Here is a 9,088-nt window from a genome sequence, read left to right as displayed (position 1 = left end):
CTAGACATTAGGAAAAACTTCTTCACCGAAAGGGTTGTCAGGCTCTGGAATGGGCTGCCCAGGGAGGCGGTAGAGTCTTCATCCCTGGAAGTATTTAAAAGAAGGATAGATGAGACGTATTTAATGCCATGACTCAGACTATTTAAGCCCTTTTTTTGTCTTTTTTTTTTTTTTAACACAAAGTAGTGAATGGTAGTTTCTTCAAGACTGTTTCTATGTTTTGTTAATTCATATGGCTTTGACCGTCCAAGCTACAATACATTTTGTATCATAAATTACCCATGTACTTTCCAACATGTCTGAATCCTGACATATTACCTGAGAAAGCCAACTGAAACAGAACAATAAATAATTCCTGTGAGGGGAAATATTCCTTTCTGATACTTACACTACACACATGCATTTGTTGTGGGCTTCCACAATTGCTTGGCTTCACAATGTTTCCTGCAGAGCACCATTTCCTCAGACATATTGAAAAACTATGAGCTACGTTAACAGTGCCAAAAAATATAGCTTTTTTGTCACAAGATTGATATGCATAGTGTATCTTTCCTTCCAAAAATGCAATATCTTTATATTAAAGAATCAATGTGAATCACATCAGAGCCCACTTTTGCCCTCTTATTTATGAGTAGCAACATACTATATTTTATATGAAGCTAAGAATTACTATTGTTTTGATATATTCATATCAAGAATAAGGACACAGTTGTAGCCTTCCAAGCAATAACACTGCATTATTTCTGGATATTCCAAACCCAAGTTAATTGAAATACTGCCATTGTTGCTTGAAATTTTTTTTTTTATTTTTATTTTTTGCAAAGCCACATAGGACTGCTATTAAAAGGAAAGCTAAGCACCTCTGCCTTCAAAAAATAAACTTGCAGCTTCCTTCTTTAAAGTGTGAAAATCTGTAATGGAAGAGTATATTTTTAGTGGGTAAATTATCACATTTCTGTTGATCTCATCTGAGAGTATCATATTCTCTCAGCTGAAGGACTGACCCACCTTGCTCCACAAAGGCAAGTGTATTTCTTGTTTGAGGCAGTTGAAAGCGGTAGCCAGATGGATGTGAGGTTGCTATGGCTTTGTGCTCCAAGGTTCAGCCAGTAGCAAGGCTGAGTGTGCATTCACAAGGCACACACACACATGTGCACACATACACACACGCATAGCTGGCCAGACAGATCACTGCAAACAGCAGTGCATTGCCAGCACCCGCATAAATGCATACAGCACTCACACAAAGTTGAACAATATGGATGGCCTGATCCTGTTCCTGCTTTCTGGCTGATTGGGATGGAAATCCAGTAGTAGAAAAAAAAATATATATACACACACACAAAATATTAGTCACTCCAGTGGTGAGCCTCAGATGCCCAGCGTACCCATTAGCTGATCCCCAGATGTCCTGGTCCTCCCAGTTGCTGGTATCCAGACATAAAAGCCCAAGAGATCTGCCATTGCACTCCAGTACCTGGCATCTTTTATCCAGTAGCTGGTACTTTTCATCCTACTTGCTAGCTAGCTCAGCTTGAAGTTCACCATCTTTCACAAATATCAATTCAGAATAGAGAGCACACCCATACAGAAGATAATTACAAAGAGTATTTCATGAGAAGACAGGACAGATTGGGATTATGAAACACAGGCCTCAGTTTGACATGTGTACCAACAAAATATATTTACACCTGACCAGCTTGTTTTATCCCTTTTCCTCTCCATTTTTTCCTGTTTGTTCCTTCGTGACCTACCTTGACTGCTCCCTTTCCTACTTTTGGTCCTCCCCTAAACACCTTATAATGTCTCACACATTCCCACAATTCCTTTAAAATACCCCATAGATTTTATGTAATCCTCAAGTCTGCTTCCTCTGGTATCCCATAATGAGGCCTCTACCTGTGTAGACATTAACCCCCTCAGACTGCAAGGTGTTCTGGGGAGACCGTCCTTGGTTCTTGGTGGGCTTCCCACTGGGGACAATGGTCCCACCATTCTCCTTGGATAGTCCCAGGATGATCTGTTTCGGGATGCCCCATTTATGTTATAGTATTCCTCAGTCTGGCATTGTTCTGCTGATCTACACTGGACATTTGTGCTCTTGCTGATTAGTTTTTAATCACATAACCGCAATTCTCAGCTAGTGATTCACATGAGACAAAGATCATTCTCCAAAGCCATCAAATGTTATATTCCTCAGCATCTCCACATTGCCAGTTCAGTGGCTCTGGATTCTCTCTTGCAGTCTTTATCCACTTCAAATTTTGTTGCTCATTCTTGTTACTCATGTGGATGAAAAAGGCATGGGTGTATAAACTACTGTCACTGGTCAGATGCTTAGAAGAGCCCATCTCTTCCCAGAAGGATCTGGACAAATGTCTGCCACATTTTCTTTCCCTCTCTTCTTTCTTTCCCTCCTCCTCAAGTAGTGGTAGCAGTTTTTCTGTTTCTTTTCCCCATTCTTTCTCCACAACTGCCATCCATCTTTTTCTTCATTCTTTTATCTTTAGAAAGTAGATATAACAACATGATAGTCTTTAATAAATATGGCTGTAGCAACTTATTTTTATTCACTCTGTTTTCTGGATTTGGGCACTGAAATATAAAATGGAAATTATGGGAAGTGTGAGTTACTCCTCTCAAATGCTTTTTTACACTTCCACATCAATCATGTTTCTAATTAGGTTGAGGGACACTCTATTTCCAAAAAAAAAAGTGACTTTACTTAATGAATTATGAAGTGTTATTCTAACTTTTCATAGAAATCATACATGACATATGATGATAAAATTGTCATTTACCAATGACTAATTTGTCACTTTGTGTGGGATTCATTTCAAGATTAAGACACCTACATTTAGCTGTCTATATAAGCTAGATGTCTAAGATCTCATAGTTAATGGCATTCTAGCCAATACAGTCAGCAGAGCCTGCGAGAACAACTATATTTGAGACACCAGCACATGGCTGGTAAACATGCCACTGGACCTGTGGGAGAGCTCTGCTCCTCTAAAGTGGTGTGTGTGGGCCAGTTCAGTTGCAAAAACCTAATGTTTGAGATACTTTGGGATTTGAAACTTCCTTGTAGGCCTGGCAGATATGATGAGGGACCTGGAGTAGACTATCATTTTCTGAAAATTAAAAAAAAAAAATAAAAAAGAAAAAGAAAAAGCAAGGTATCACTTTATTGCTAGCAACGATAGCATAAAATGAGCAATCAACAAGAAACTCTTAGAGCACAGAAATTTATCTGCCCTAGAGGTAAAACTGAAACTCTTAGACACAAAATGATGGTGTTTAGAAAACTGAATTGAATCCCAGACTCACACTGACTACCATGGGACCTTTGGCACCTAGGTAGAGTGTTAAATTCAGGTGCCACTAGTCTGAGGTTTCAGATTTTTCTTAAGAGCTTCTACCATTGTAAGCCATAAAAAGCTGTCACATCATAACAATAATGGCTTGTCCCCAAAATAACCACAGCTGAATTCATTAGCTGGCTTATTTGCTTATTGTATTACCCAGGATCAAGTACATATCTTCAAAATAAGTACCATTGAACTAAAAATGAATGTCTTCTAACTTCAAGTGGATGTGGAGATGTGAGGGTGAGACAGGCACAATGTGATCTGACTTCTAACTTGAAAGTTTAGAAACATTTTTTAAAAAGATTCCAAAGGAAATGCTGAATTGTTTTCTCAGTCTACAGTCTTGCTTCCAATCAGGTGGTGGAAATTGAAAATATTAATTTAGATTATAGGGCTCTAGGAGTCAAATATTTCTTATTGATTGCTCATTGTTAGCAACCCTTTGATTTTGGTGATAAAGCAACTCCATAATTTCTATTTCTTTTTCTTTTAGTGAAAGAAAATATTTTTTTTTTTTTTAGGTAAGATTTTCTTTTGTAATATGCAGTTAAAAATGGAGATGGAAAAGAAACATTAAGTCAACCACAGGAAAAGGCTTGAGGTCAGATCTCCTATTCGACCCAATCACTGAGTCACTCCATTGTACATCACAAAAAGCCACAGCTTAACTAGGGCTGTCAGATCTTACTCTAGTAGAATCTAGGTGTAGCTGTTCCAGACTTACAAAATTGGTACCAGTATTTGGAACTTTGTTTCACTTTGGACACGTCAATTACTCTGTCTGACTTCTGTAGCCGCCAATTCTACTTATTTAGTATGGCAACTGTGAGACTAGTATTGAAAATTAGAAAGAAAAAAAAAATCACAGGGACAGATGATTATTACTAGGAAAAAAAAGGAATTTTTTTTCTCCCTGTATCTGTAACCTTTGTTGGAAGAATCCTGCTGTACTTGGAAAACATTTTTTCTAAGAAAGACCAGTCATGCTGTAGATTTTGTAAAGATGCACACATGGGTGTAACTTCCACAGAGTGTAACAGGAGGATGTTATGAGAACAGAAAAATCCACTAATATTGACTTTGTGATCTATTACTGCACCTCTTTTCTGAAAGTCATAATTGAAAGTGTTCTCTTTCTCTTGAATACAAAATCAGAAACTGTTCAAGCACAAATATTTACAGGTAATGAGAAAGCAGATGCTGACACAACTTTTCAGGTTTTATACTGTTATCACTCATGTGATTTCAGATGAAAAAGTAACAAAATATACTCAGTGCAGACAAAAAAAATCCTAAAGAACTGCACAGTTATTTTTAGTGACTGGGCAGTGAAGAAAAGGAGAACTACACTGTCCTGGTTTCGTCTGGCATACCATTAATTTTTTTCCTAGTAGCTGGCATAGTGCTGTGTGCTGTGTTCTGTGTAATGTTGATAACACACTGATGGTTTAGTGGTTGCTGAGCAGGGCGTACACTAAGTCAAGGAGGTTTTCAGCTTCCCATGCTCTGCCAGGAGCACAAGAAGCTGGGAGGGGGCACAGCCAGGACAGCTGACCCCAACTGGCCACAGGGCTATTCCATACGATATGATGTCGTGCTCAGTATGTAAACTGGGGGGGAGTTAGCCAGGGGCAGCGACCGCTGCTCAGGGACGAACTGGGCATCAGTTGGCAGGTGGTGAGTGGTTGCATCATTTGTTTTTCCTGGGTTTTGTTCCTCTCTCTCTCTCTTGTTGTTTTGCATTTCATTACAATTTTACTATTGTTATTATTGTTGTTGTTATTTTATTTGAATTATTAAACTGTTCTTATCTCAGCCCATGAATTTTCTTACTTTTGCTTTTCAGTTTCTCTCTCCCATCCCACCAGGGGGGAGGGTGAGTGAGTAGCTGTGTGATGCTTCGTTGCCAACTGGGGTTGAACCATGTTGTACACAAACTAAAGCAAAGCAAATGCAGAGATGTTTTGATACTTTCCTTGTACCTGATACCTGTTTGATAGTGTGATACTTGACAGTGCTAGAACAGCTTCTCAGCTAATATAGATTGGAGTAGCTCCAGTAGCTTCAATGGGCTCATTCCTTTTTCTGGCTTACGACCTTGTCTTCTGCCCCAAGCTGTACATCTCAGAAAGCTGTCTCTCCAAAAAATGTTATTTTCTTTGGCTTTATTTCCCAGTTTATTTATTTATTTTCTATGTTCTGATATGCATTCTCTGGAATATAATAAAATTAAGCAGGGAGCAGAAAGATCTGATAAAACTGGGGGGTTTTCTGCATTTAGTTTTCACATGGGCTATATGAGCACAGTGACACGGGGCTCTAATCAGTGCCATGGATGGCCACCCTGGGAGCAGAGGGAAGCCTTACATCTCGGTGGCAGCACCTCCACATTGCTCCTGTGTTTCCTCCATGAAGCTGTTTGTTTTGGGGTGCTACGAGGTGTTATTGGAGTGATAACATTAGACAAACATCACACTAGGCTTCTCCGGTTAGGCACTTTGAAACGTTGCCAAACTATTGTCCTAATTGTTTACTCTATTAATCCTGCTAAATTTTGCTCATCTGTACAGGTTTTTTGATCCTCTTTACTTAAACATAATCTCCATGAATGAATTCAAGCTGTTAGGATCCCAGGTGCCTCACTTTGAAAAGACACCCCCAGCTTTCCAGGTACAGTTCTTTGGTGTATATTGATGGGGTTTGGACCAAAAAAAAGGTGGACAATGCCCAGTTCATAGAATGAAAAATCAAAGAATGATGTTGGCAGCGATTACAAAGTAGTAAAATGCCAGATCCTGGAATGCAAATTACTCTTTAGTTCAGTATCAGATATACTTTATTCACTTGCTTCTTTTAATCTTCCAATCTTTATATAATGTGTCTGTAATCTTTCATGACTAGAACATCTTTGAACAGAGAAAGTCTTATTCTAATTATTGGAAGTGTGTAAAAGCCAAATATTATGTGTAATTTTGGCTCAATCTAAATTCTTCCATTATCTATCTCCCACCTGCTAATCATCCCTCATCTCTCTCCCACCTGCTAATCAAAGGTAGACAAAAGGTCTTGGCCCTTCCTACAGATTTCTTAAGTTGTGTTGTCTCTTGGGATAATCTCACTAAATTGCAGAGATGCCTCATAGGAGAATATATTATAAAACGAAAAATCTTTGCTGAAGAGCATTATATTCTCATTGAATAACTGTTAACTGGAAACCAGTTGCCAGCTTGATTCTATCAGTTTCCTTTCTGAAAGAAAAAAATATCATAGTAATTACAAATTAAAGAAAACTGAAATATTTGCTCACAATAAATGCTCCTGGAACTTTGAATTTTAAGAGAAAGGTTGTTCCTCCTCATAATTTTTCTGGCCAGAGCTGATGTTTTTCTTCAGCTGAACAGACAGATGTATAAAAGACACTTAAGGGCACAGCCCTCACCAATTTCAGTTTCAGTTTTACACCCAAATGCTCTTCACACTTTCCCCTTAATCTTGCAGCTTTATGCTCTTAACAATACAAAAATACCATTGCTCCTTAGAAATGTTTTGAGTTTAAATAAAGTAAAGATAAATAGATGCCTGAGAGTTCTATTTTAACACTAAGATACTTGAGAATTTTGCTTAGGGTTTGACTGTGTTTGGAGATGGTAAATCTATGCATTTTACAATCCTCAGGTATAGAATGATACCTCAGAAGTATGGCAAGTATATTGCTTGACAAAAGTTTGAAGGGTGCCTTGAAAATCTGTAGATATTTTATATCTGTGAAAAGTATTAGCAAGAACTGAAGAACCTTAATTTCTCTTCAGCTTGTAATCATCATATTACTAGAGTGACACTTCTATCATATAATTCAGAGGGAAAAAGCCTGATTTGTTTTCTTCTCCATCTTCATAATTTAGGTAAGTATCTAAAAAAAAATATCTCTGGCAGTGCAAGAGACAACCTGTCAATGAAAGATACACAAAACTTTACCACTTCAGTAAGATTCTGTTGCAGAGAGTTACAGGCTCAACCTGGCCTGGGAGGGCAATGTTAAAAGACAGGCAATGCAGTATTTTGGGGTTGGACTAGATGATCTCCCCAGGTCCTTTCCAACCCTTGCCGTTCTGTGATTCTGCGAATCTGCTGAGATTCAGAGAGGGGACCTCACTTTTACAGAGGCATAGTGTCACTGGACAGGCACAGGAAGGCCATTTGAAACCTCTGCTTCGCATATAGGAGCACCAACCACAGAAGCTGGTCTGGCAAGATGCAGGCTTCTGGAGAATGAAGCCAGATGACATGTTAGTTCTTGTGGTGAGTGAGTGTCCTGTCATCAGAAGTGTGCTCAGAGCTGAACTGAGGAATTGTACAAATTCAGGCTTGTATAGCAGTTCACGACTTCTGTAGAGCAGCATGTTACAGTAAGCACTGGGACTAGACCAACATGCTAGAAGGATGGATTTATCTACAGGGTGTTGTAAGAGGGTTTTTTCTGTTTGAACATAAAAGCCACACCTGGAACTCACTGCAGAAGCAGAACAAAACTATATCAGACTCAGAGCTGATGTAGCTCCCCCAAACTCCAACAACCTGGACATAAAACATAAATTCTCTTGGAAGTCCAAATTAAACATAGGGAATTGAGAACAGAGATAAATGCAGACTCAGTCAAATTTAGACATGAGTTTAAGTGACTCAGTGTATACTAGCTGAGGTATTTATATCAGAATTTTTCAATTTCTCATAATTAATATATACACATATATATCTCTTTGTAACATTAAAGTGATTTACCATGTTTTTGATTATTGTGGTAGCTTTGGGAATAAGGAACTTGACAGAGCTCTACAGACTTCTGTCAGCAAGGAACACAACCCAGGTATATCTGGCTTCACTAGAAATATGGCAGCTAGAGTTTTGTATTTGTAACAACTACAGCAACTGTCCCTCTGCAGAATTAAGAGCAATCAGATCAGCACATCACAGTATGACTTTAGACCTTGATTAGACAAAGAAGGGAATGGATTTTTATTTCTCCTGCATAAGTCACATCTTTAATTGGGGTTGCTTAGTCATCAAAAACAAAATTACAGGGTGATTTACTTATGTTCAAACATTTAAAAATGTGCAGGGGAAAAAAAAAAATAAAAAGAAGGATCTCCTTTCTCTGTTAATACTGACATACTGACTGAAATTAGATTACAGGAAAGCCTTGCAATGTAAAACACTAGAAGAAGTCTCATGAGGAGGTTACAAATTCTTTGTTATGGAAGCTTCTATGAAAGTCAACAGAAGCATCTTTAACAGATGACAAAGTGAAGTTGATCCTGTCATCAGGCAAAGGCATAGGTTAATATGCAGATCCCTTCCAGCACAGCTTTCTGTCATTATTACACCAGCTTCTCCACCAAATCTAGTGTTGTTCATTTATTGACCTGTGCCAGCCTGCCTAACGCCGATGTGAGCTATCTGTGCCCTTCTACTGAAGCCTGACTTGGCTACTGGAATATGAAGACTTTTACAGAAAAACCAAGCGCTCGTTGAGGCTGCTGGGTCTGCGGTGGCAATCTGTTTGTGCTCAAAGAAGCTTGCACACAACGGACTGCCAAATTGCCTTGATGTTTTTGGTTTGGAGGGTCGCATCTTTAAAAACATATTCATCTACAGTGCACACGTGAAACATTAGTAGGCCTGAAACTCTCCAGCTCTGAGATAGTCTTGTAACCTTATCAGCT

Source organism: Egretta garzetta, unplaced genomic scaffold (genome assembly GCF_000687185.1).
Source record: "Egretta garzetta isolate BGI_Z169 unplaced genomic scaffold, ASM68718v1 scaffold148, whole genome shotgun sequence".
Lineage (NCBI taxonomy): Eukaryota > Metazoa > Chordata > Aves > Pelecaniformes > Ardeidae > Egretta > Egretta garzetta.
Note: the sequence above shows the minus strand (reverse complement) of the source record.